The sequence below is a fragment of the Eleutherodactylus coqui genome, chromosome 6 (genome assembly GCF_035609145.1).
Source record: "Eleutherodactylus coqui strain aEleCoq1 chromosome 6, aEleCoq1.hap1, whole genome shotgun sequence".
Lineage (NCBI taxonomy): Eukaryota > Metazoa > Chordata > Amphibia > Anura > Eleutherodactylidae > Eleutherodactylus > Eleutherodactylus coqui.
Genome location: NC_089842.1, coordinates 110706427 through 110731536, shown reverse-complemented (window position 1 = coordinate 110731536; position 25110 = coordinate 110706427). Strand labels below are relative to the sequence as shown.

The following is a 25110-nucleotide window of genomic DNA, read 5'->3' as shown; positions in this document are numbered from 1 at the left end:
GCTTGGATACAAGATGTGATACGGTCGGACATGGAGGCTCTAGTGTCCTATTGTACTGCCTCTAGCTTGGATACAAGATGTGATACGGCATGGAGGTTCTCGTACCCTGTGGGCCACCTCTAGATTTGGATACAAGATGTGATACGGGTGGTCATGGAGGCATGCGGGTTCCTTATGGTATCCTGCAGCATATCAGTTTACATTTGCTGTAGCTGAGCCTCTAGATCATGTAAACTCCTTGGCTCTCAAAGTTGGTCTCCCAGATGGTCTCATACATGTTCTATTGGTGATAAATTTGGTGACCAGGCAGCCACGGAAGTGTGACAATGTTGTGGTTGTATTCCTGTGATACCTTTGCTGTGTGCAGCCAAGCATTATAATGCTGGGAAATGCGTCTTGGAAGCCGCCATGAGAGGAACACATCTGGCTACAGGATGTCCTGAACATATTGCTGAGCTGTCATTGTCCCTCATACCTCCACTGGGGGTGGCCAACTGTCATATGCAATGGTCCCTAAGAGCATCACACCAGCAGTGTGTTGGGGGCAGTGTGTTGCTCCACAGCAAAGGCAGGATTGAGACGCTCACCCCTAGCTCTCTAGACCCAAACATGACCATTGTTAGTGCCCAAACTAAACCTGGATTCATCACTGAAAACAACCCAGTTCCACTCCGTAGCAGTCCAGTTTTGTCATTCATGACACCACTGCAAATGGAGGCAATGGTGGGTGTCAAAGGCAGTACATGTAATGGGCGCTGTGAGACCAAATGTTCTTCAGCCAAATGCCTGGAAATCGTTTGGACAGACACAGGGTCGGTAATGATGGTGGAGTTGCTCGTGCTTGCTGGATGATGCTTTCTACTGGTCATCTGTCGAGGATGTCCTGAGCCCGGTCACCTTGTGCGCAAGCCCTCACTCATCCACTGGTCCCAAAATCTCCTAATAGAGAACGGCCCTGGAGGTGGGCAATAATCGTCAAAAGCTCTCCAATTGTGTCATAGAGGCATCTAGTGGTCAACAAGTGAAGAAAGAGGTCACTCTACGCAAGTAGCCTCTGAGAGCCTTTTTATAAGCCAAGGGAAGAAACACTTTTAGGGCCTCAGGTGGCAAGACCATTCAACTAATCACACCACAACTCAAATCATTTGTATATTTGCCTTAGATGGAACTGCATGCCTAGTTTTGCAGCAAAATGAAAAGTCCTTCTAGGTGCTTGATTTTTTTTTACAAAGTGTGTATGTATATATATATTTCACCAATATAGAGGGCTGTCTGCAACTGGTGCCTTATAACAGGGCTTGTGGGCCTCTGTCACTCTACCTGGAAATGCTCTAATGGGCCTTAGAGCATTTCAAGGTGGAATCACATGCTCTGCTAAGCCACACCCTGCTCTGCTAAGCCACGCCCTAAACCATCCCTTTGACCTTGAGCATGACCTTGACCAGTATTTTTGCATGAAAAAGGTGGGGGCGTAGCTGTTAAACAAGCTGAAGTGGAACCCTTAAAGAGACATTATTCCTACTAAAGATCGTGGCCTTGAAGTTAAAGAGACTGTTCATCTGCAATTAGTGGAGTGTACATTATAGACACACACTGGGCTGGACAAGGTGATTTTGGAAATTGGTAGTGTCTTAACCATCACAGACACCCCTGGAGGCACCTGGGCATTGACATACAAGAGGCTGATACAACCCCACAGACACCAAGATGGAGCATGCTGGGGTAGGGGTGGCCTCCGCTGGAGCTAAAGCAGCACAGAAGGTAGATCCAGTGATTTCACCAACCAGACAGAGCTTATTCATCTGTTGGTGATTAACCACAGAGACTAAACCTTTTCACTAGGGTTGGAGTTATTTTCACAAGGTTCTAAGGGTGCGTTCACACGTAGCTGATTTACTGCAAACTTGGTGTGAATCTGAAGCAGATTTCACCCTTTCAATTGAATTAAAATTGAAGGGGTGAAATCTGCTGCAGATCTGCACCAAAATCTGATACAAAATCCTTACAAAGTCCCCTTTTAACATTCATTATATACATCAGCAATCTGCAATCTTCGGCTGTCAGGCTGTCGAGAAACTAAGACTCTCATCATGTTCTGACAGCGGCAGGTCTACATGGTCTCACTTGTCCAGGTTGAGTGAATAGATGCTGTGGTGTAGTGCCAGTTCTGCTCCCTGTGGGCAGACGGCCATAATTCATACATCACTAGATCTCCCAGCAGTAAACAAGTAATGGAAGTATCATGAAATTCCCTACACAGCAGTTATATTTATGGAACCTGTCAGTGCCTCACATCCGAAACCTCATAGTGCAGAGCCGCGGGGCTGGGGGCTCAACATGACCAAGATACGAGTATAGATGCCCTCTGAACCACTGGAAGAATCTGTAGCAACTATACAAGTTCCTCAATCATACTTTTCTGTTATGTTTTATTAGTGTGTGAATGAAAAGGAAAATGTACACATTATAGTAGACCTTAAATATATGATGTAAGATAGATAGATAGATAGATAGATAGATAGATAGATAGATAGATAGATAGATAGATAGATAGATAATCTTTATTTGTATAGTGCCAACTTATGTGGGGAACACAAACAATACAAAAATTACAGAAATTACAAAAGTTTCATGTGGTATTCAATTATTTAGAAACAAAGGGGGGTGGGTGATACAGAAGGTACAGGGGCAGGAGGTGGAGCAAGGGGGAACACAGCAATGCGACAATAACATGCGATATACAGTTTTTAGGACACAAACAGGGTGGGGGTGGTACAGGAAATATGGGGAAGGCTGCAGTAAGGGTACATGATAGGCAAAAGTGGAAAGCCATAGGGATGGACAGGAGCCGTATTGTGGGGGTGGGGGACTAGATCTGGAGGTTTGGTATGCCCCTCTGAAGAGTTGCGTCTTTAAGACGCGTCTGAAGTTCTGTGCGTCAGGGATTGTCGGGGTGTTTTGGGGTAGAGTGTTCAAGAGGATAGGTGCTGCTCTAGAGAAGTCCTGGAGGTGAGAATGTGAGGTTCATTTTAGAGGGGTGTTTAGTCTGACTGTGTTAGTAAAGCACAGGGCGTGGGCTGGGTGATGTATGAACAGGAGGGAAGCGATATACGTAGGTATGGCGCCGTGGAGAGCTTTGTGGGTGAGAGTGATGAGTTTGAATTAAGTTCTTTAATGTATGTGCAGCCAGTGCAGCGAGTGGCATAGTGCGGAGGCGTATGAGAAGCGGTTGCATTGGAAGAAGAATTTAGTTTGGATTAGAGAGGAAGAGTCTGGTGCGGGGAAGGCCAATGAGCAGTGAGTTGCAGTAGTTGAGATAGATAGATAAGAAAGAGTGAATGAGATAGATAGATAGATAGATAGATAGATAGATAGATAGATAGATAGATAGATAGATAGATAGATAGATAGATAGATAGATAGATAGATTGATTAGTGGTGCTACAGAGAGAATTTACAAAGGAATGAAATCTGATGGTCGAGTTTGGATATTCTCAGTATTACAGGCCTGCTGGAAATGTAACTACTGTATTACCATTCGGGTCAGTGCCCTCTTGTTATCACAGATTCCAGGTATAAGGGCCATTCCAGCTGCCTGCTGCCAAAGTCTAAGCTCTGGTCTGAGCAGGTGCATGTATGGTAACAGTTCCAGCAGTCCTATGTTAATAACACTCAATGATCCTATCATGAAATGTTCTGCAGCTTTCCAATAGACTTAATGTCCCATTTAGACACAATGATTATCGGTCAAAATTCACTCAAAAGCCATCTTTTGAGTGATAATCGTTGGGTGTAAATGTGCCCATCTTTCAGTTTTCTGCCGAACAACGGTTTTCAGTTCTGCTTGAAAACCATCGTTCAGCAGAACAGCTGATAAACAGGACCGCACGCTGTGTTCTGCCCGGGGACAGCTGATTACAGCTGATAACATTGTATCAGCTGTTCTCAGCTGTCAGTCCTGCCAGCAGATCAAAGCGAAAGTAATCAGGAAACAGCGGGTGGTGTGTTCCCTGAATACAGCTCCTGGTGGCTCACAAGCTACTAATTGGTACTATTAGGAATTAGTGCCAAGTAGTAGTTTATGCAAAATGATCGAAAGCCATCTTTTGAGCGATTATCTTTGCAGTGTGAGTGCACCCTTAGGCCAGATTCAAATAGGTATTGTCCAGTGACAAGGGGACTCCCCGCGGAGAGCTGTGGCAGAGGAGCACGATGTTCTCCCATTGAATTCAATGGAGCCAGGACTACAGCCGGCTCCATTGAAAGCAATGAGCTGCCGGCAAGCCATGCAGTGATTTTTGGGAAAGGGCTTTAAATATAAGCCCTTCCCTGAAAATCATCCCTAAAATGTGTAAAAATTAAATTAAATTAAAAAAAAAAAAATATATATATATATATATATACTCACCTTTCCGCAGCTGCCGGGCTCAGGCGCATCCAGCCAGGTTTTCTCCCTGCACTACTAAAAATCTAAATTTAAAATCCCCGCCTGCTGAAAGGTCTGCCTCTGATTGGCTGAGCACTGTGAGCAATCAGAGGCAGCTCTGATCTGTCATTCAATAGCTGCATTTTTTTTTTACGCTGCGATATTGCTGTGTTTTTGTAACGCAACTGTCGATGGAACTTTCTAATGTTAAAAACGCATCACACAAAAATTGCAAAGCACAAGCTTGCGATGCGTTGTTAACATTAGAAAGTCCCATTGACAATCAAGTTTAAAAAACGCAGCGATATTGCAGCGTTAAAAAAAGGCAAGTGGGTGTTCACCCTCACTCTCGCATCGCAGGGATAACGCCAGTGGTGTGAGCTCTTAGGCTGGCTTCACACAGGGGATTAAATCACATGAGATTTCTGCGTTGGAGACGCACAAATGTGAACCTGGTTCTTTTGAATGGGGTCATACACATACGCATCGGGGTGCGGGAAATTTTTTTGGCATATCCTATCTTTCGGTGTTCCCTCGAATGCATCGACTATTGTTTTCAATGGGGCCAGCAAAGCATCACAAAGCGTGCTAGGTGAACTAGAATGCAATGTAAGGTTTCCCATTGAAAACACACAGCGCGATCCTCCGCCACGGCTAAAAGCCGCGGTGGAGGATTGCTGCTTCCCTGAAGTGATGCAAAGATTTTTTGAGACAAAAATGCCTCGCATCTGCGGGTAGATTGCACATACCTGAGTACGGTATCAGCTCAACATTACGCTCCACCATGTGAAATTAGCCTAAAAAACTGTCGAGATGGAAACCAAAGTGGTCTCTGTCTCACACATTAAACCCTATGGTTCTCAAGGCTAACATCTGTATACAGTTTTCTGCATAGAAATCGGAAACCCCAGATGGAGAGGGAGGTAGCGACAAAGACGCCGTGTGAAAAGAGCCTTACCTACACTGGTATACTGCAACAAACTGCAGCTGTGAGCAGTGACTTGGAAATAATCATACCAGGTCATAGCAAACAGCACCTGTAGAAAAATACTTTTCAGGGTTCACATACCAATTGGTGCCGGAGGATGGGGGGTGGGAGGCAGGTAAGTCAAGTGCAGCGTCACGTACAGGATCATAACTGGTTAATTGTAAACAAGGCACACAACAGATATTCTTTGACTCCAGTGTCATACATGGCAGTTGTGATACATGGACAACAAGCAGAAATACTGTGGCTGCCAGTCATGCATATCTGATTTGGAGACCGGAAGCCCAAACCAATGCCACCCACATGCACACAATCAACCTATCAGCAAGAAGCTTGCAATGACCATATAAATGCCAGGTTGGCATCCTCCTGGCCATCTGTTACTGCAGCTTTTAATGATATTTTGCTATCCGCAAGCAACCTTATTATAAACACAATGTCAGATTCTGCTGGTGCCGGCTCTTAGTCTATCTCAGGCGGAGTTGCAAGTGACCCACATTTTCCCTGGCATATCGCCATGGTTACAGTGATCCGCTCATGAAATGACTTGGCCTTTTTCTACCTTTTAACTGGGCATCTACAAAGTCTATAGAAAAATGGTATAGGTTGTTGTTGGTGTCGCAGTAAGTGGTAGGTGACCACGGCAAAGTAAGACCCCAGGGCAAAGTTAAAAGTAGGGCGGCAAATTTTGAAATATTGCGCCAAGACAAGGACATTCACTCCATTCAGTAAATAAAAGAAACATAACCCTGTTTTACACCGTCTCTCAAACCCCAGGCCAGAATAAATGAAAGAAAAAAATGATCAGATCCTAGTCTGCCCTACTATTATGCTTCCTGCTCCTCATTTTGGTCAAGACCAGATGTCGGTTCTGACCATAATGAAGAGCAGGAAGTGTAATACAACGACTGCCTGTCCACTGTGAATGAAGGATGGCGGTTGGAAGCGCTCTCCGGGGCTCTCCGCCTCCAGTCCCTGAACAATTATCACCGTTGGGATGACAGGCCCTAAAGCACCCAACAATTGTCCCATGTTAAAGGACCCTAAGGCCGCCTGCAGACGGCCGGGTCGGATCCCGCTGCGAGAATTCTTGCACCTGGACCTGACCCGAGCCCCTGCAGGGACCAGTGTGGCGCTCACCTCTCCTGCGGCTCCGACTCTTTAATGTTCCGGCCGCCGGCCAGCCGGCACATGCGCAGAGCAGAGCCGGCGGCCCAGGAGTGACATTTCTGTGCGGGCCTCTGCGAGACCCGCACAGAAATAGAGCATGCCGCGATTTGTTTTCCACGTGTGATTTCACACGGACAAATCACGGTCGTCTGCATAGGACTGCGTATTGTAATGCAATCCTATGCAGGCGTGCACGGGCAGAAATTCTGCAGGAAATCCCACCGCAGAATTTCCGCCCGTGTGCAGGGGGCCTAACTGACCACAGACTTTGACTTTCACATGTACAAATGAGCAGCTTGTCCTCATTTGATGAGAAGTTACTGGAGCCAATTCAGCAGCAACCCAGTTATCACTTTTGAAAAATCGCCTCTGCAATAGAATCCTTCTATACAGTATATGTTTAATAGTCAACCAGTTCCATAAGTATAAAAACTTTCTAGCAGTTCCAAGGTTTAGTTTTGCATCAACACCTTGTGTAAGTCACAATAAAAAAGTGTAATAAAACTCATCTTCCAAGCAAATTGTATCATAAGTGTATGCACCCTGCATTCAGTTAGATAAGACGTGGGCCATATTCCGGAGCTCATGATGTAGGCGATTACTTGGCACCCAGAAGCTGTCCACATGCATGGTTGCTGATACAGACTGACAGGGAGCTGGCTGTTTATCTGACAGCACAACCCCCAGGGCCGACACTCCCTGTAGAACGCAAGGGGGTTGCTGAGTCAGCCTGGGCCTCATTAGCTACAGATAAAGAGGGCAGGATAGCCGGGGTGCAGTTATGCAGGGATAATGTGGCGAGTCAAGCTCTGTCCCCGGTACATGGGGTACAGATTGAGGTATTCGACCCAAGCTTTATATTCAGTATCAGATGAAGGCGACTAATTTCTAGGCAGCATGAATCCATAAATCCTAGCATGCAGAATTGTTTCCTACAAAAGCATACAAGGGTGTAGTTATCAAGGGTACCGAAGTAGCAGGCAATTGTGGGGGAGCATGAGATCTGTAGGAGCTTTCAGCTCTTTGGAGTAAAGAAAAGAATATTCATATTCACAGACAGTAAGCAGAGATCTTAAAAATGATGAGGAATTAATTAGGCCTCCTGCAGACAGGCGGAAATTCCGCGGCGGGATTTCCCGCAGAATTTCCGCTCGTGCCTGCTGCCATAGGATTGCATTGCAATCCTATGCACACAGCCGTGATTTGTCCGTGTGAAAACACACACGGAAAACAAATTGCGGCATGTTCTATTTCTGTGCGGGTCTCGCAGAGGCCCGCACAGAACCATCACTGGTGACACGTCGGCTTTGCTCTGGGCAAGCGCTGGCTGGGCGGCAGCAGGCACATAGAAGAGCTGGGAGACACGGGAGCAGGGGAGCCGCAGTGGTAACTGCAGGGGCACGGGTTGGAGCCTGCTGTGAGAATTCTCGCAACGGGATCTGACCTGGCCGTCTGCAGGCGGCCTAAGTTGCATAATTTGTCATTATAGAAAGATAAAGCTTGTTTATTGAAAAACTGAAAACCCTCTTTATAGTCAAACCATCGGTACTAGTGCATCTTGTGTCCACCGAAACTAGGGGTGGAGAAATGGGTTGGCTCAGTGACAGGGAAGGTGCAGGTGATGCCCCCAGCAGGGGATTGGCTGCTCCCCACGCACAGCATGTCAGGTCCCGCAAGCTCCAAGGTGCTCCAGTGCTTGCTTGTTCTGGCCAGCTATGCCAAGGACCTGACTCACAGCTGAGGATGGCCGGCTATGCGGAGGACCACAATGACACACTTAGCGGCTCTGCCGAGGAGCAGAATGACAGCTGTCCTTGGACCCCCATTGTGCCGCTTGGCTGGGCTCTCCTGGCCTGGACTGACAGCAGCTGCTGTTGTTTTCCCACTCAGGACACTGCTGCCAGCAACCATCCGGCAGTGCTTCCCCTACCCCAGTATGTTTCCAGCGGTAAGGGTTGTGGATGTTACAGGTCAGCCAATCAGAAGTTGGGGGTGTGCACTTTGCCTCCACCCATTCTGGTGCCCAGCCAATCCCAAGTTGTGGGCGTAGATGTGGGCATGCAGTTTGTCTCCACCCGTTTTGCTGTTGGAGACAAGATGCACCAGTACCCAAACCATCTGCAACTTTCTTACCATCTTCAAGATCTCTGCTTGCTGTTAATTAATGGAAAATTCTTGTTTATTTTCAAACGTTTTAAGCTCTACAGCTCTAGTACTTCTCACAACTGAGGTTTTGCTAACATTGTATCCAGACTAGAAAATCACCTATAAGCTAAAGACAAATCTCACTGCTGTTCTGATATAGTAACATAGTGTGTAAGTCCTCTTAGAGGCACTTTATATGCCTCACTTAGAGGCACCTGTCATTTTTTAACAGTGCTAGCTGCTGTTAAACTGCCCCCCTCCCTCGATTTTTTTGGACAGCACGCATAGACTCCCATAGGAGTCTATGGAGTCTCCTGCGTTGGTCTCTCAAAAGATAGGATAAGACCTATCTTTTGATGCAATAGAAATATCAACGTTAAAATAATGCACATATGTTCTATCTTTTGCCGCACGATTTTTTAGGTGTGTCAAAAAATTGTTCATCTGAAGGAAACCAATGGTTTTAATACATGCGATATATAATATTGTTACACTCAAGAAAGGTGTCCAGGCTGCTCCTAAACTCTTTCAATGAGTTCACCATCACCGCGTCCTCAGGCAGAGAGTTCCTTAGCCCCACTGCTCTTACAGTAAAGAACCCCCTTCTACTGTATGTTGGTGTAGAAACCTTCTTTTTTCTAAACGTAGAGCAGATACTGTATGTCAAATTTATTTTCCGTGAGGGCAACATCATTATTATGGTTGCTTTCAAAGGGCTGATTGTAATTGTAAGACTGTATTTTAAAGAATATATTAAAAAGGGAAGAGAACAGATGGACCAGAGTAAGGTTCCAGTCCAGAAAAAATGGGGCACAAGTCGCCCAACACAAACACTTGACTCTAAACTGCCAGGTAGTCAGTGAAAAGGAAAAATTATAGGAGTTAGCAGAACCTGGCAAAAGGTTCCCAAAAAACTCCTTAGGGTAGAGCCCATACTCACTGGGGTATGCAGCAGTATAACACAATGTTCTCTCTGATCCATGGAGCAGGCTCATAGGATATGGACAGGCAGGCTGGAACAGACTGTCCTCTTCAGGATGGTATGAAGGACCAGCTGGGGTGTACAAGCCGCCTCATGGTCTAAGCCCCAGAAAGCAGAGCTGTACTGCAGGATACGCTGAGTGGGAGAAGCAGACAGGGGAGGGCACATCATAGACTCCAGTGGCTGCAGTAACAGCTACAGTGCTCCATCCACATGCACCCAACATCGTAGTGTAGGATCATGATGACGGCCGCAATCCCCGTACCCAGCAGCAGTCTGCAAAAAAGTACACAGTGCACCACAGGGTCTTCCCGGCACAAATCAGGACCCTTTAATCTAAAAAAGGCTCTTCTGCGTCCAGATGACGTGGGCGACATAGAATGACATGGTGGGTCAGATTCAGCCCGCGGGCCTTAAGTTTGACACATGCAGCTAGAGGATACCCCCTTGTTACAGTCACAGTCCTTAGTATAAACAGATGGTGGGAGAGATCTCTGTCTTGTCCCCTGATATATTTATATATACTGTGTTTCCCCAAAAATAAGGTCCTGTCTTATATTATTTTTTTCCCAAAAAGAGGCACAGGGTCTTATTTTTGGGGGGTGTCTTATACTTATCTAGCAGGCGCCATTCGGGTCCCTTCCGCTGGGTAGCGGTGCTTCGGCAGGCTTCCGTGTAGTCCTTAATGCCGACGAGCATCTCTTGCTGGTGACGGGGCTTGAATACCACGCCTCCAGCAAGTGAATGCTCTCACTGGTTCAGGAGCACCGCCTCAGCCAACCAAAGCCGGCGCTCGATGAACCAATCACAGCCATTCAATGATGTAATGTAATGAATGGCTGTGATTATTTATCGAGTTCCGGGAGGGACCCAAACGGCGCCTGCTAGGTGAGTATTGTTTTTTTTTTTCATGTAGTGTAGCTAGGGCTTATTTTCAGGGCAGGGCTTATACTTCAAGCCCGAACCCCACACCAAAAATCAGGGTGGAGCTTATTGTCGGGGAGGTCTTATTTTCGGGGAAACACAGTAGTTATTAGATCCTTTCTCAAATGTCTTCTTTCCAAAGTGAATAATCCTAATCTCTCTGGGTATTGCAGCCCGCCCATTCCATCTATTACTTTAGTTTCCCGCCTTTGAACCAGCTGAAGCTCTAATATGTCTTTATTGAGTACCGGTGCCCAAAACTGTACACAGTATTTCATGTGTAGTCTGTCAGTGACTTGCAAAGAGGAAGAACAATCTTCTCATCATGCACCCCTAGACCTCTTTTCATGCACCCCATGATCCTATTTGCCTTGGCAGCAGCTTCCTGACACTGGTTGCTCTAGTTAACCATTTCCAATCCACTGACATCTGATGTCTTCCTACATTCTGATTGAAGCTTGTACAGCTCCAATGTCAGAAGACGTCGGACAGGGTATTCTTATCGTCTATTGCCAGCCACTCCACTGTTGGAGCCTCTCTGGTGCACACACTGGCTTTAGCCAGCAGATGGCACCATTGTATAACAGCAAAAAGAGAAAGCCTTTTAGGAAACCCTGAATCCAAAATTGGATTAGAAAGGGTTAAGCTTACAGCTAACTAAACTCCCCAAGTCCTTTTCATTGTCAGTGCTTTCCCATTTAGGGTGTAATAGTGACATGTGTTTCCCTGCCCATGTGCATAACTTTACATTTATCAGTGTTACGCCCCATTTGCCACTTTTCTGCTCAACACCCCAACTTATCCAGATGTACACTCATTGTAAAAAAAAAATCAAGCGCCTAAAAGTTGTCAGAATCGAATGAAACTTTCTTTGTGTAATTGTAACGCTGATATAAGTAAGTGACTACAATATCAGAGCAAAACGATAATTTATTACAGAAAACTGACCCCTTGAAGGGAGGCTCTAGTACCCTGTTGTACCACCTCTAGCTTGGATACAAGATGTGATATGAGTGGGCATAGAAGCTCTAGTACCCTGTTGTATCGCCTCTAGCTTGGATACAATATGTGATACAGGTGGGCATGATGGCTCTAGTGCCCTGTTGTACCGCTCCTAGCTTGGATACAGGATGTGATACGGGCAGGCATGAAGGCTCTAGTACCCTGTTGTGTTGGCTCAAGCTTGGATACAAAATGTGATACGGCCTAGCATGGATGCTTTAGTACCCTGTTGGACCGACTCTAGCTAGAATACAAGATATGATACGGGCAGGTATGGATGCTCTAGTACCCTGTTGGACCGCCTTTTGTTTGGATACAAGATGTGATACGGGCGGGCATGGAGGCTCTAGTAACCTGTTTGACTGCCTCTAGCTTGGATACAAGATATGATACGGGCGGGCATTGAGACATACATCTTCTGTATGGTATCCTGCGTAATATTTCTCCATATTTGCAGTAACTGAGCCTCTAGATCATGTAGACTTGTAGCTTGTTGAAGTTGGCATCTCAGATGGTCTCATACATGTCGTATTGGCAATAAATCTGGCAACCGGGCAGGCTACAGAAGTGTGGCAATGTTGTGGAGACATTCCTGTGAACCCCTTATGTGTGCAGTCAGCCATTGTCCTGCTGGAAAATGCCTCTAGGAGGCCCTGCCATGAGAGGAACACATGTGGCTGCAGGATGTCCTGAACATATCGCTGAGCTGTCATTGTCCCTCGTACCACTACTAGTGGTGATTGACTGTTGTATGCGATGCCCCCCAAACCATCGCACCAACAGTGAGGGCGGTGTGCTGCTCCACAGCAAAGGCAGGATTGAGGCACTCACCCTCCAGACACGAGCACGGCCGTTATTAGTGCCCAAACTAAACCTGGATTCATCGCTGAAGATAACCCTGTTCCACTCCATAGCAGTCCAATTTCATCGTTCATGGCACCACTGCAAACAGGGGAAACGGTGGGTGTCAAAGGCAGTATACATAATGGGTGCTGTGAGACCAAATGTCCTTCAGCCAAGTGCCTGGTAATGGTCCCGACAAATAGAGGGGCCCGTAAGTGATGGTGCCACCTGCCTAAAGATGGCAGAAAATGAAGCATTTGGTGCTCCTCATGTGTTAGACAATCACACAATCCTCTCTAAAGGTGGTCTGTCAATCGCATCCCCGGTCACCTTATGTGCGTGCTCTCATGCATCCACTGGTCCCGACACCCCCTAACAGTCTGGACAGAACGGCCTAGGTGGTGGTAAATCATCAATACAACCATCTTGCTTCTCACATTCCAATAATGCGCCCCTCTCAGACTCTGGTAACGGGGTGAAATCTCTTCTCTGCGTCGCAGAGGCATCTAGTGGTCAACAAGCTCTACACAAGGGGAAAATGAGGTCGCTACACACAAGTAGACTCTGAGAGCCTTTTATAGGACAAGGATGGAACCACTTTTGGGGAATCAGGTGGCAAGACCTTTCATCTAATCATGCCACAACTCTAATGATATGCATATCTACCTGAGATGTAACTGCAGGACGAATTTTGCAGCAAAATGTCATCTTCTTCTAGGGGCTGTTTTTTTTTATAAAGCGTGTGTGTGTGTATATATATATCACTAATATTTATTACATGCTCTGCTAAGCCACACCCTCAACCATCCCCCTTGACCTTGACTATGACCTTGGCTAGTGTTTTTTTTGTGTGTGTGAAAAAGGTGGAAACCATAGCTGCTAAACAAGTTGAAGTGGTATCCTTAAAGAGACACTATCCGTACTAGACAGAGGTGTAACTTGAAGCCACTGAGCCCCAATGCAAAATCTGTAACAGGGGCCCAACTATAATGCTTTATTCATCCTACCAGGCTTGCTATATGGAGAAGAGAGGCCTTATGGATCTCCTAAGACTCCTGGGCCCGGGAGCAACCACATCCCATGCATCCCCTATAGTTACACCTCTGAGGCCTTGAACTGAGTTAAAGGGACTGCTGACTGCTCATCTGCAGTTGATGTAGTGTACATTATAGACACACACTGGGCTGGAAAAGTGATTCTGGAAATAGGTGGTGACTTAACCGTCACAGACACCCCTGGAGGCACCTGGACATTGACATACAAGAGGCTGATATAACCCCACAGACACCAAGATGGAGCATGCTGGGGTAGGGGGGGGGGTGTCCTCCGCTGGAGCTAAATCAGCACAGAAGATAGATCCAGTGATGTCACCAAGCAGTCAGAGCTTATTCATCCGTTGCTTATTAACCGCAGAGACTAAACCTTTTCACTAGGGTCGGAGTTATTTTCACAGGGTTCTAAGGGTGCGTTCACACGTAGCTGATTTACTGCAAATTTTGGTGTGGATCCGCAGCAGATGAATTGAAATTAAAGGGGAGAAATCTGCTGCAGATCTGCAGCAAAATCATTCTATGGGGTGTTAATAAATATATTAAAAAGAATCAACAGGAGTTAAACTTCCTGGCCTGCAGTTTCTGACCTCGTTTTTGAGTCTTTTTGAAGATTGGCATCTTTACTTTATCACTCTGAACTTCACTCGACATTTTATTTTCCTCTGTAAATACACTGGAAAAAAGGGTATTTGCGTGTGTTTACACATAGCAGAAATTCGGCAGCGTTATCACATCCAAAGCAGAGTGAAAATCCACACTGTACTGCTGTTTACATAATTTATTTTGAATAATTTGCTACAATGTATCAGAGCAGGTGAAATGTATCAGTCTGCGGTCCAGGTTTAGTTCACAGAGGATTATCTAGACTGGATACAACTCTCAGCTGTGAGATATATCAGTCACTGAAGAAGAATCTCATTCACAGACAGTAAGCAGAGCTCTTAGAAATAGCGAGGAACTAACTGCATCACAAAGAATATTAGAAAGTTGCAAAACTGTTTAAGATATGACGATTAAGCTTTATTTTGAGAGGACAGACGACCCTTTGTAAGGCCAGCTTCACATGGGTGAGCCGGATTCTGCATGTGGGAGCCTGCAGGAGAATCCAGCTCTGACACCGCCCGGCGACCCTGCGTACCTTCTTTTTTCTGTTTTGCGGATGACCGCGGCTGCTCGCTGTTGACATTGTGGATAGTCCGCAGGTCAGACACCTTCAATGGAAGCCGTCTGTGCAGATTCTGCACAAAAATTGAACATGCTGCGATTTTAAATCCACTTGCAGAAATTGCAATCGCTGTTTGCTCACGTGAGCAGACATGCAAATGTTGTATTTTTTCAATAGGTGCAGAATACTGGAATCATTGATTCTGCAACTGAAATCCGGTCGTGTGCAGCAGGCCAGAGGGCCCTTTTACACGGGACGACCCGTTGAGCATAGATGCCTGAGAGGTTGTCCCAACGTTAATCATTCTTTTACCGAGGAACGATCACTGCTAGTGAATGGAGTGGAGAGGATCGGGGATCGTTCTGGCCGACCCGCCTCCATTCACAGTAAACAGGCAGTCGTTCATAAGTGAACAACTGACTGTTTACACGGGCCGATCCTTCATTCAGTTTTCTGCATAAACAAACCGAGGAGTGAGAAACAAACAAATTCTCATTCGTCGTTCAGTCGGGGCATCCAGTGGGAATCTGAACAAATAATTAGCGCATGTAAAAGGGTACTACTATCCCTATCCTCCGACTACAGGCACAAGAGTTACAGTTATTCACACGAGCGATATTCTTGCGCGAGTTTTGTGTAAATTTTTTAATTCTTTTAAATGGATTCATTCACACAAGGAAAAGAAATCACAGTGTGTTCTATCTATTGGCATTCCTTTGGAATGCCTTGCCCATTGTTTTCAACGGGAACTTGAAAGACATGGCATGGCATTTGCATACCGTGTGATGCGCATGGAAGTTAGAGGCGATCTTTCTCGCTGAAGTCAATGGGGAACACTTGCGATCCTTTCATATGCGCGAGGATCGTCATTTCATAGAAGCGATGTGATTTCCTTGTATTGCCATGAAAAACACACGTTGGCAAGTGCGATATTGGACCAAGGGAATGTCGCCTTCCAAGTCTAGCTGTGCTAGTGGAATGCATGTGAAGGATTAACCCTATACCTCCTGTAGGACACACCAGGACTTCCGTGCTTTGAAGTGACTCTGCCGTCCGCTCTGTGACCTACGTCCTTGCTGTCTGTAAGCTGAGCAGGAAATTACAAGCAGTCAGGCCTCGGGGTATCATGCTAAGAATGTTCTGGAACATTTCTGGATTCCAAAACGGGTCTGATATTACAGAGTTGTCCGATGGGAGTTACTGAGCAATTATAACACTGAACCCTGATAATCCACTGGATCTACTTATAGGAACCAATCACACTCTTCCTGCTTTTCTCCTGATGTTCGGAACCTCTACAAGCACTGAAACATCATCCCATGTAGATGTATTTCTAGCACTAAGTGCTCTTTTGTGACATTTACATGCTTGGTAACTAATGCATTAATCCTCAGTGACATCAGGTCTCATACTCCAGTCACATCCAAAGCTGCATTCACTATTCTGTTTTTTTCCGTTAATTCTGTTTTCAGACGAACTTATTGTTACTCCGTATTTGCTCCGTGGTTTGCGAACCGTAATACGGAGCTAATGTAGATCTATGCATCTATTTACATGGCCGTATTTTTCGTAGCTATGTCTTAAAGATGCAACATGCGGCATTGATTACAATGGAGTCTGTCCACTTTCCACCCAGCTGCCCAGCTGTAGTATAAAAAAACGCTGCGTGCGTTTATTACTGTATTTTTAGCCGATTCTGTGACAGCCTCCAGCCGGAAGTACCGACGCAGATATGGATACATATTACAGACATTTTCCAATCCTCTTATGTGGAAGTGAGCTCTCAGGATGCAGGAGGTCCCATTTACACGCTATCCCTGCAGGTTCAGTGTCTTGTAGTTCTCCTGATTACATGATATCTGATATTACTGCCGCCTCCAGAGCTGCATTCAGAATTCACCAGGTCTCTCACTACGTCTGTGACTGCAGATCATCCCGACTGCTGCTGTTCAGCGTCTTTTACCCTCCTGCGTTACATAATGCGTTGTAATCTAGTTACGGCCACGGCGGCATTCAGTTGTAGTTATTTTACAATCTGAAAGCAGAATGAGCTTCTTGGGAGACACCATTTAGTTAAAGAATTAAAGCCGCAGTCCAATTGGCTATAAACAACACCAATCCAGGAAACAGCACAATGTCTTTCATGTGATGTTGCAGCTCAGTATCACCAGATGGCGCTATATCACAGAGCACATTACACACAAGGAAGGAAATAGTGCATTTTTACATTTGGTTCACCTTCAAATACTGGCATAGCAAATACCCATCCCTGCACTGCCATTCAGGGGTCTGGGAAAGCTGGGTGACAATTTCCTTAAGCAACTGCAGACATTGTAGTTCCTAGAAACTGATATTATTAAGCAGCGACTAAATGGTTTAATACTGTATGTCTGATTTTGTCTCTGTACCCTGTGACTTAGACCGCTTTCACACGGCCAAGAAAATCGTACGAGACGCACAAATCTCATGTTAATGTGAACCCTATTCTTTTAAATGGAGTCATATACATAAGAAGTTTTTTCCCGCATCACGGTGCAGAAAAAAATTGCGGTCTGTCCTGTCTTTGGGCTTTCCCTTGGAATGCATCGCCCATTGTTTCAATTGGGCGGCAAAGTATTGAACGGCGTGCGATGCAAGGTTTCCCATTAAAGACAAAGGATAACACTCGCCGATCCTACTTTCCTGAAGTGATGTAAGGCGCATTTGAGGCAAAACCGCCTCACATCTGTGGGGAAATCGCCCGCTGGCAAGTGGGATATTGGCCCGAGTTTCACGACTGATATCGCACTCGCCCGTATGAAATTAGCCTAATAGTACTTTTACACTGAGTGATTTTGCTCGTTTGCTCGTGCAGGCTGTTTATACAGGCAGATAAATCGTTCATTTGCATTCACTGTACGACTAAGCCATCGTTATTTACACGCAATGATGTGTAAACGAGCCAACAATGATTTATATGACTGCATTATGTCAACGACGCATGAGAAGCGAACAAATCTAGTTTGAAGCACTTTTAGGCCTCAGGTAAAATAAAATTAAGAATCCGCAGCGTTTTTCCCACAGCGTGATCCGCGCCCCATAGGGATGCAATGGACACCCGCAGGTAGTTATATACCTGCGGATGTCATTTTCCCCTGAGGCACGGATTGCGTCTGCGGGAAAACACCCGCGGCATGCTCCATTTTTAGTGCGGGTCTCCCGTGGGGACGGCTTCTGCAGGCTCCGCGGGAGAGCAGGAGTTCCAAAAAAAAACAGAGTGCCCAGCGCATGCGTGCGGCACGCTGCCGGAGTGCCGTGCACATCCGCCAGGCCGAAGAAAGAAGATCTGTCTGCAAAGGAGGGCAGATCCGCAGCGTCCGGACAGGTGAGTTTAATCTTATTTTTATCCTCATGTCCGCGGGAAAGGAGGGACCCGCTGCGGGATTCTGCATGGAGAATCCGCTGCGGGCCTGATTTTCCCCGTGGACATGAGGCCTTAGGGCTTTCTTCACACAACTGTATTTGCATGTGTTTTTGCATGCGCAAAATATACGAGTGCTAAACGCAGAGAATAGAAGCCATTGATTTCAGTTGGTTCGTTCTCATGTTTTGTGCACACAGAAAAATGTCGGACCTGCTTTATTTTTCTGTGTTTTGCACAGCAAAGGCCCCATAGAAGTCTATGGGAGGTGTGCAAATACGCAGGGGAAAGCGTGAAACACTGCGCAAATAGTGGGGAAAAGAACACATCTGGACCTCAGGCGGCCAATTAGCCTTTCAATCCATTGAAAGGGTGTGTCACGTACGTGAACTGGCCCCATGTGCGCAAAAAGTACAGTGCTATGCTCAGACCGGTGCGCAAATCAGCCTTATCCAACCTCCTTCATCCGCAAACATGCTGTGCTGTAGCGAGCGTTTTTGCGCACGCGATTGTGTGAAGATATGTTGGGACCATACAAATATGGATTAGTACTAATATAGTAATAATTTGGCGGACTTCTAGCTCCATAGACAGACAGAACTGTAACTTCTCGCTTCTCTTCTTCTTACTGCAGCGCAGCAGAGAAAGGTGAAGAAAACTGCCAGGATCTAATTCAAGCCTATAAAGAATGTATGAAATCTCTGGGACTGCAAATCTAACGTATGACGAGGTAAGAGCACCACATGTGGGACATGGAGGGCTATGGAGTGAGCACCCTGCCATGTTTAGGGAGGTGGTATGTGTCACAGTAACATCCACATTCGTACCAGGACCCTGCCCAGAGCATCACAACGCTTCCTGGTGTCTAGAGATGAGCGAACGTACTCTTCTGAGCTTGATATTCGTGCGAATATTAGGGTGTTCGGGATGCTCGTTACTAGAGGCGAGCACCACGCGATGTTCGAGTTACTTTCACTTTCATCTCTGAGACGTTAGCGCGCTTTTCTGGCCAATTGAAAGACAGGGAAGGCATTACAACTTCCCCCTGCGACGTTCAAGCCCTATACCACCCCCCTGCTGTGAGTGGCTGGGGAGATCAGATGTCACCCGAGTATAAAAGTCGGCCCCTCCCGCGGCTCGCCTCAGATGCGTTGTGAGATAGCTGAGGGACAGTGCTGCTGGTGCCGTAGCTGCTATAGGGAGAGCGTTAGGAGTTAGTGTAGGCTTTAAGAACCCCAACGGTCCTTCTTAGGGCCACATCTATCCGTGTGCAGTACTGTGCAGGCTGCTGTTAGCAGTGTTGCACTTTTTTTTTTTTCATAATCGGCTGTCTGCAGAGCATTGCGCCCTGCATTAATACTAGAGGGACAGAAGTGGTGGTTAGGCAGGGAGAGTGTTAGGAGTGAGTGTAGGCTTCAAGAACCCCAACGGTCCTTTCTAGGGCCACATCTAACCGTGTGCAGTACTGTGCAGGCTGCAGTTAGCAGTGTTGCCCTTTTTTTTTTTTTTTTCAAAATCGGCTGTCTGCAGAGCATTGCGCCCTGCATTAATACTAGAGGGACAGAATTGTGTAGGCAGGGCCAGAAGACATTTATTATTGAGTGAATATACGCAGTGGGCCTTTCCTTTAAAAAAAAAGGGAAAAAAATTGTATTTGGCCTGCCTCTGACAGTCCTCAGCGTTCACTGTACGTGTGTGCTGGGTGGAGAACGTAAAAAAAAACAGACGCAGCAAGCTAAGTTTAACAGCAGGCTTGCGCCACTTAATTTATTTCCTGCCGGGGAAATATCACCGCTCTGCTGTAGATAATAACTCTGCAGTTCTGTGACACATTGCAGGGCCACAACAACACATTTATTATTGAGTGAATATACGCAGTGGGCCTTTCCTTAAAAAAAAAAGGGAAAAAAATTGTATTTGGCCTGCCTCTGACAGTCCTCAGCGTTGGCTGTACGTGTGTGCTGGGTGGAGAACGTAAAAAAAAACAGACGCAGCCAGCTAAGTTTAACAGCAGGCTTGCGCCAATTTATGTATTTCCTGCCGGGGAAATATCACCGCTCTGCTGTAGATAATAACTCTGCAACACCGCAGTTCTGTGACACATTGCAGGGCCACAACAACACATTTATTATTGAGTGAATATACGCAGTGGGCCTTTCCTTAAAAAAAAAGGGAAAAAATTGTATTTGGCCTGCAGGCTTGCGCCAATTTATTTCCTGCCTGGGAAATCAAATCACTGGTAATACAGCATGCTGAGGGGTAGGGGTAGGCCTAGAGGACGTGGACGCGGCCGAGGACGCGGAGGGCCAAGTGAGGGTGTGGGTACAGGCCGAACTCCTGATCCAGGTGTATCGCAGCCGACTGCTGCGCGATTAGGAGAGAGGCACGTTTCTGGCGTCCCCACATTCATCGCACAATTAATGGTTCCACGCGGGAGACCTTTATTAGAAAATGAGCAGTGTGAGCAGGTCCTGTCGTGGATGGCAGAAAGTGCTTCGAGCAACCTATCGTCCACCCACAGTTCTGCGCCGTCCACTGCTGCAAATCCGAATCCTCTGTCTGCTGCTCCTCCTTCCTCCCAGCCTCCTCACTTCACTACAATGACACATGCTCAGGAGCGGGCAGACTCCCAGGAACTGTTCTCGGGCCCCTGCTCAGATTGGGCAGCAGTGGTTCCTCTCCCACCAGAGGAGTTTATCGTCACTGATGCACAACCATTGGAAAGTTCCCGGGGTCCGGGGGGATGAGGCTGGGGTCTTCCGGCAACTGTCTCAAGACCTTTCAGTGGGTGAGGAGGACGATGACGATGAGACACAGTTGTCTATCAGTGAGGTAGTAGTAAGGGCAGTAAGTCGGAGGGAGGAGCGCACAGAGGATTCGGAGGAAGAGCAGCAGGACGATGAGGTGACTGACCCCACCTGGTGTGCAACGCCTACTCAGGACAGGTCTTCAGAGGGGGAGGCAAGGGCAGCAGCAGGGCAGGTTGCAAGAGGCAGTGCGGTGTCCAGAGGTAGAGGCAGGGCCAGACCGAATAATCCACCAACTGTTTCCCAAAGCGCACGCTCGCGCCATGCCACCCTGCAGAGGCCGAGGTGCTCTAAGGTCTGGCAGTTTTTCACAGAGACGCCTGACGACCGGCGAACAGTGGTGTGCAACCTTTGTCGCGCCAAGATCAGCCGGGGAGCCAACACCAACAGCCTCACCACCACCAGCATGCGCCACCACCACAAGGTGGGACGAAGGCCGTTCACCGCCTCCGGTTTGCACCGCTGCCTCTCGCCCTGTGCCCCAAACTTCCACTGAGATCCAACCCCCCTCTCAGGACACAGGCACTACCGTCTCCTGGCCTGCACCCACACCCTCACCTCCGCTGTCCTCGGCCCCATCCACCAATGTCTCTCAGCGCACCGTCCAGCCGTCGCTAGCGCAAGTGTTGGAGCGCAAGCGCAAGTACGCCGTCACGCACCCACACGCTTAAGCGTTAACCGTCCACATAGCCAAATTTATCAGCCTTGAGATGCTGCCGTATAGGGTTGTGGAAACCGAGTCCTTCAAAAGTATGATGGCGACGGCGACCCCGCGCTACTCAGTTCCCAGTCGCCACTACTTTTCCCGATGTGCCGTCCCAGCGCTGCACGACCACGTCTCCCGCAACATTGTACGCGCCCTCACCAACGCGGTTACTGGCAAGGTCCACTTAACAACGGACACATGGACAAGCACAGGCGGGCAGGGCCACTACATCTCCCTGACGGCACATTGGGTGAATTTAGTGGAGGCTGGGACAGAGTCAGAGCCTGGGACCGCTCACGTCCTACCCACCCCCAGAATTGCCGGCCCCAGCTCGGTGGTGGTATCTGCGGCGGTGTATGCTTCCTCCACTAAAGCACCCTCCTCCTCCTCCGCAACCTCTGTCTCGCAATCAAGATGTGTCAGCAGCAGCAACACGTCGCCAGCAGTCGGTGTCGCGCGGCGTGGCAGCACAGCGGTGGGCAAGCGTCAGCAGGCCGTGCTGAAACTACTCAGCTTAGGAGATAAGAGGCACACGGCCCACGAACTGCTGCAGGGTCTGACAGAGCAGACCGACCGCTGGCTTGCGCCGCTGAGCCTCCAACCGGGCATGGTCGTGTGTGACAACGGCCGTAACCTGGTGGCGGCTCTGCAGCTCGGCAGCCTCACGCACGTGCCATGCCTGGCCCACGTCTTTAATTTGGTGGTTCAGCGCTTTCTGAAAAGCTACCCACGCTTGTCAGACCTGCTCGTAAAGGTGCGCCGGCTCTGCGCACATTTCCGCAAGTCCCACACGGACGCTGCCACCCTGCGCACCCTGCAACATCGGTTTAATCTGCCAGTGCACCGACTGCTGTGCGACGTGCCCACACGGTGGAACTCTACGCTCCACATGTTGGCCAGGCTCTATGAGCAGCGTAGAGCTATAGTGGAATACCAACTCCAACATGGGCGGCGCAGTGGGAGTCAGCCTCCTCAATTCTTTTCAGAAGAGTGGGCCTGGTTGGCAGACATCTGCCAGGTCCTTGGAAACTTTGAGCAGTCTACCCAGGTGGTGAGCGGCGATGCTGCAATCATTAGTGTCACCATTCCTCTGCTATGCATCTTGAGAAGTTCCCTGCAAAGCATAAAGGCAGATGCTTTGCGCGCGGAAACGGAGGCGGGGGAAGACAGTATGTCGCTGGATAGTCAGAGCACACTCCTGTCTATATCTCAGCGCGTTGAGGAGGAGGAGCATGAGAAGGATGAGGAGGAGGGGGAAGAGACAGCTTGGCCCACTGCTGACGGTACCCATGCGGGTTGTCTGTCATCCTTTCAGCGTGTATGGCCTGAGGAGGAGGAGGAGGAGGAGGATCCTGAAAGTGATCTTCCTAGTGAAGACAGCCATGTGTTGCGTACAGGTACCCTGGCACACATGGCTGACTTCATGTTAGGATGCCTTTCTCGTGACCCTCGCGTTGCACGCATTCTGGCCACTACGGATTACTGGGTGTACACACTGCTCGACCCATGGTATAAGGAGAACCTTTCCACTCTCATTCCCGAAGAGGAAAGGGGTTCGAGAGTGTTGCTATACCACAGGACCCTGGCGGACAAGCTGATGGTAAAATTCCCATCCGACAGCGCTAGTGGCAGAAGGCGCAGTTCCGAGGGCCAGGTAGCAGGGGAGGTGCGGAGATCGAGCAGCATGTACAGCACAGGCAGTGCAACAGTCTTTAAGGGCCTGGACAGCTTTATGGCTCCCCAGCAAGACTGTGTCACCGATCCCCAGTCAAGGCTGAGTCGGCGGGAGCACTGTAAAAGGATGGTGAGGGAGTACGTAGCCGATCGCACGACCGTCCTCCGTGACGCCTCTGCCACCTACAACTACTGGGTGTCGAAGCTGGACACGTGGCCTGAACTAGCGCTGTATGCCCTGGAGGTGCTTGCTTGTCCTGCGGCTAGCGTCTTGTCAGAGGGGGTGTTTAGTGCGGCTGGGGGAATCATCACAGATAAGCGTACCCGCCTGTCAACCGACAGTGCCGACAGGCTAACACTCATCAAGATGAACAAAGCCTGGATTTCCCCAGACTTCTCTTCTCCACCAGCGGACAGCAGCGATACCTAAGCAATACGTAGGCTGCACCCGCGGATGGAAGCATCGTTCTCTCTCACCATCCAAAACGGGGACATTTCTGCTTCATCAATCTGTGTATAATATTCCTCCTCCTCCTCCTCCTCCTGCTCCTCCTCCTGAAACCTCACGTAATCACACAGAACGGGCAATTTTTCTTAGGGCCACAAGGCTCACTCATATAATTTTTCTAAACAATTTTTATACGTTTCAATGCTCTTAAAAGCGTTGAAACTTTAACTTGAACCAATTTTTCGTTACACTGGGCTGCCTCCAGGCCTAGTTACCACTTAAGCCACATTAACCAAAGCGATTAATGGGTTTCACCTGCCATCTTGGTTGGGCATGGCCAATTTTTTCTGAGGTACATTAGTACTGTTGGTACACCAATTTTTTGGGGCCCTCGCCTACAGTGTAATCAAATGAATTTTTAGCCCACCTGCATTACAGCTGACGTTACATCAGCTGTGTTGGGCACTGCAATGGGATATATTTATGTACCGCCGGTGGGTTCCAGGGAGCCACCCATGCTGTAGGTCCACAGGGAGTTGTAAATGCATCTGTTTCCAGTTCTAAAGAACCCCAGTCAGACTGGGGCATGCAGTGTGGGCCAAAGCCCACCTGTATTAAGCACGACATTACTACCTCAGCTGTGTTGGGCAATGCAATGGGATACATTTATGTACCGCCGGTGGCTTCCTGGCACCCACCCATGCTGTGGGTCCACAGGGAATTATAAATGCATCTGTTTCCACTTCTAAAGAACCCCAGTCAGACTGGGGCATGCAGTGTGGGCCAAAGCCCACCTGTATTAAGCACGACATTACTACCTCAGCTGTGTTGGGCAATGCAATGGGATATTTTTATGTACCGCCGGTGGGTTCCAGGGAGCCATCCATGCTGTCGGGCCACAGGGACTTCACAATAGGGAGTTGTACCTGCCTGTGTCTATGAATTAAAAAGCCCGGTCTGACTGGGGCATGCAGACACCTTGACAGAATGAATAGTGTGTGTCACATAGGTTCCCCATTGCTATGCCCACGTGTGCAGCTCCTGATGGCGGTGGCACAGGATTATATTTCTCATTGCTGCTGTACAGCATTGTGGACTATCGCCCCGCCCCTTTTATGGGGGGGTCGCTGCCTAGCCTGGCCAACCCTCTGCAGTGTGTGCCTGCTTTTCCTGTGGCATACGCACTTATAAATAGACATGAGGGTGGCGTGGCATGAGGGCAGCTGAAGGCTGCACAGGGACAATTTGGTGTAAGCTGTGGACACTGTCGTGCGGGGGGGAGGGGGGGGGGGGTTGGGCAGCATGTAACCCAGGAGAAGTGGCAGCGGAGTGTCATGCAGGCAGTGATTGTGCTTTGTTGGAGGTAGTGTGGTGCTTA

At 48.0% G+C, this 25110-nt stretch overlaps 1 long non-coding RNA gene across 1 annotated transcript in view; it reads left to right on the top strand.

Moving 5' to 3' along the window:
* The window catches only part of LOC136632475 (uncharacterized), a 35612-nt gene that overhangs the window by 6068 nt on the left and 4434 nt on the right, over positions 1-25110 (top strand). The window contains exon 2 of the long non-coding RNA XR_010793171.1: positions 18732-18827. This is a non-coding gene — a long non-coding RNA (uncharacterized lncRNA). The remainder of the gene's footprint in view (positions 1-18731; positions 18828-25110) is intronic.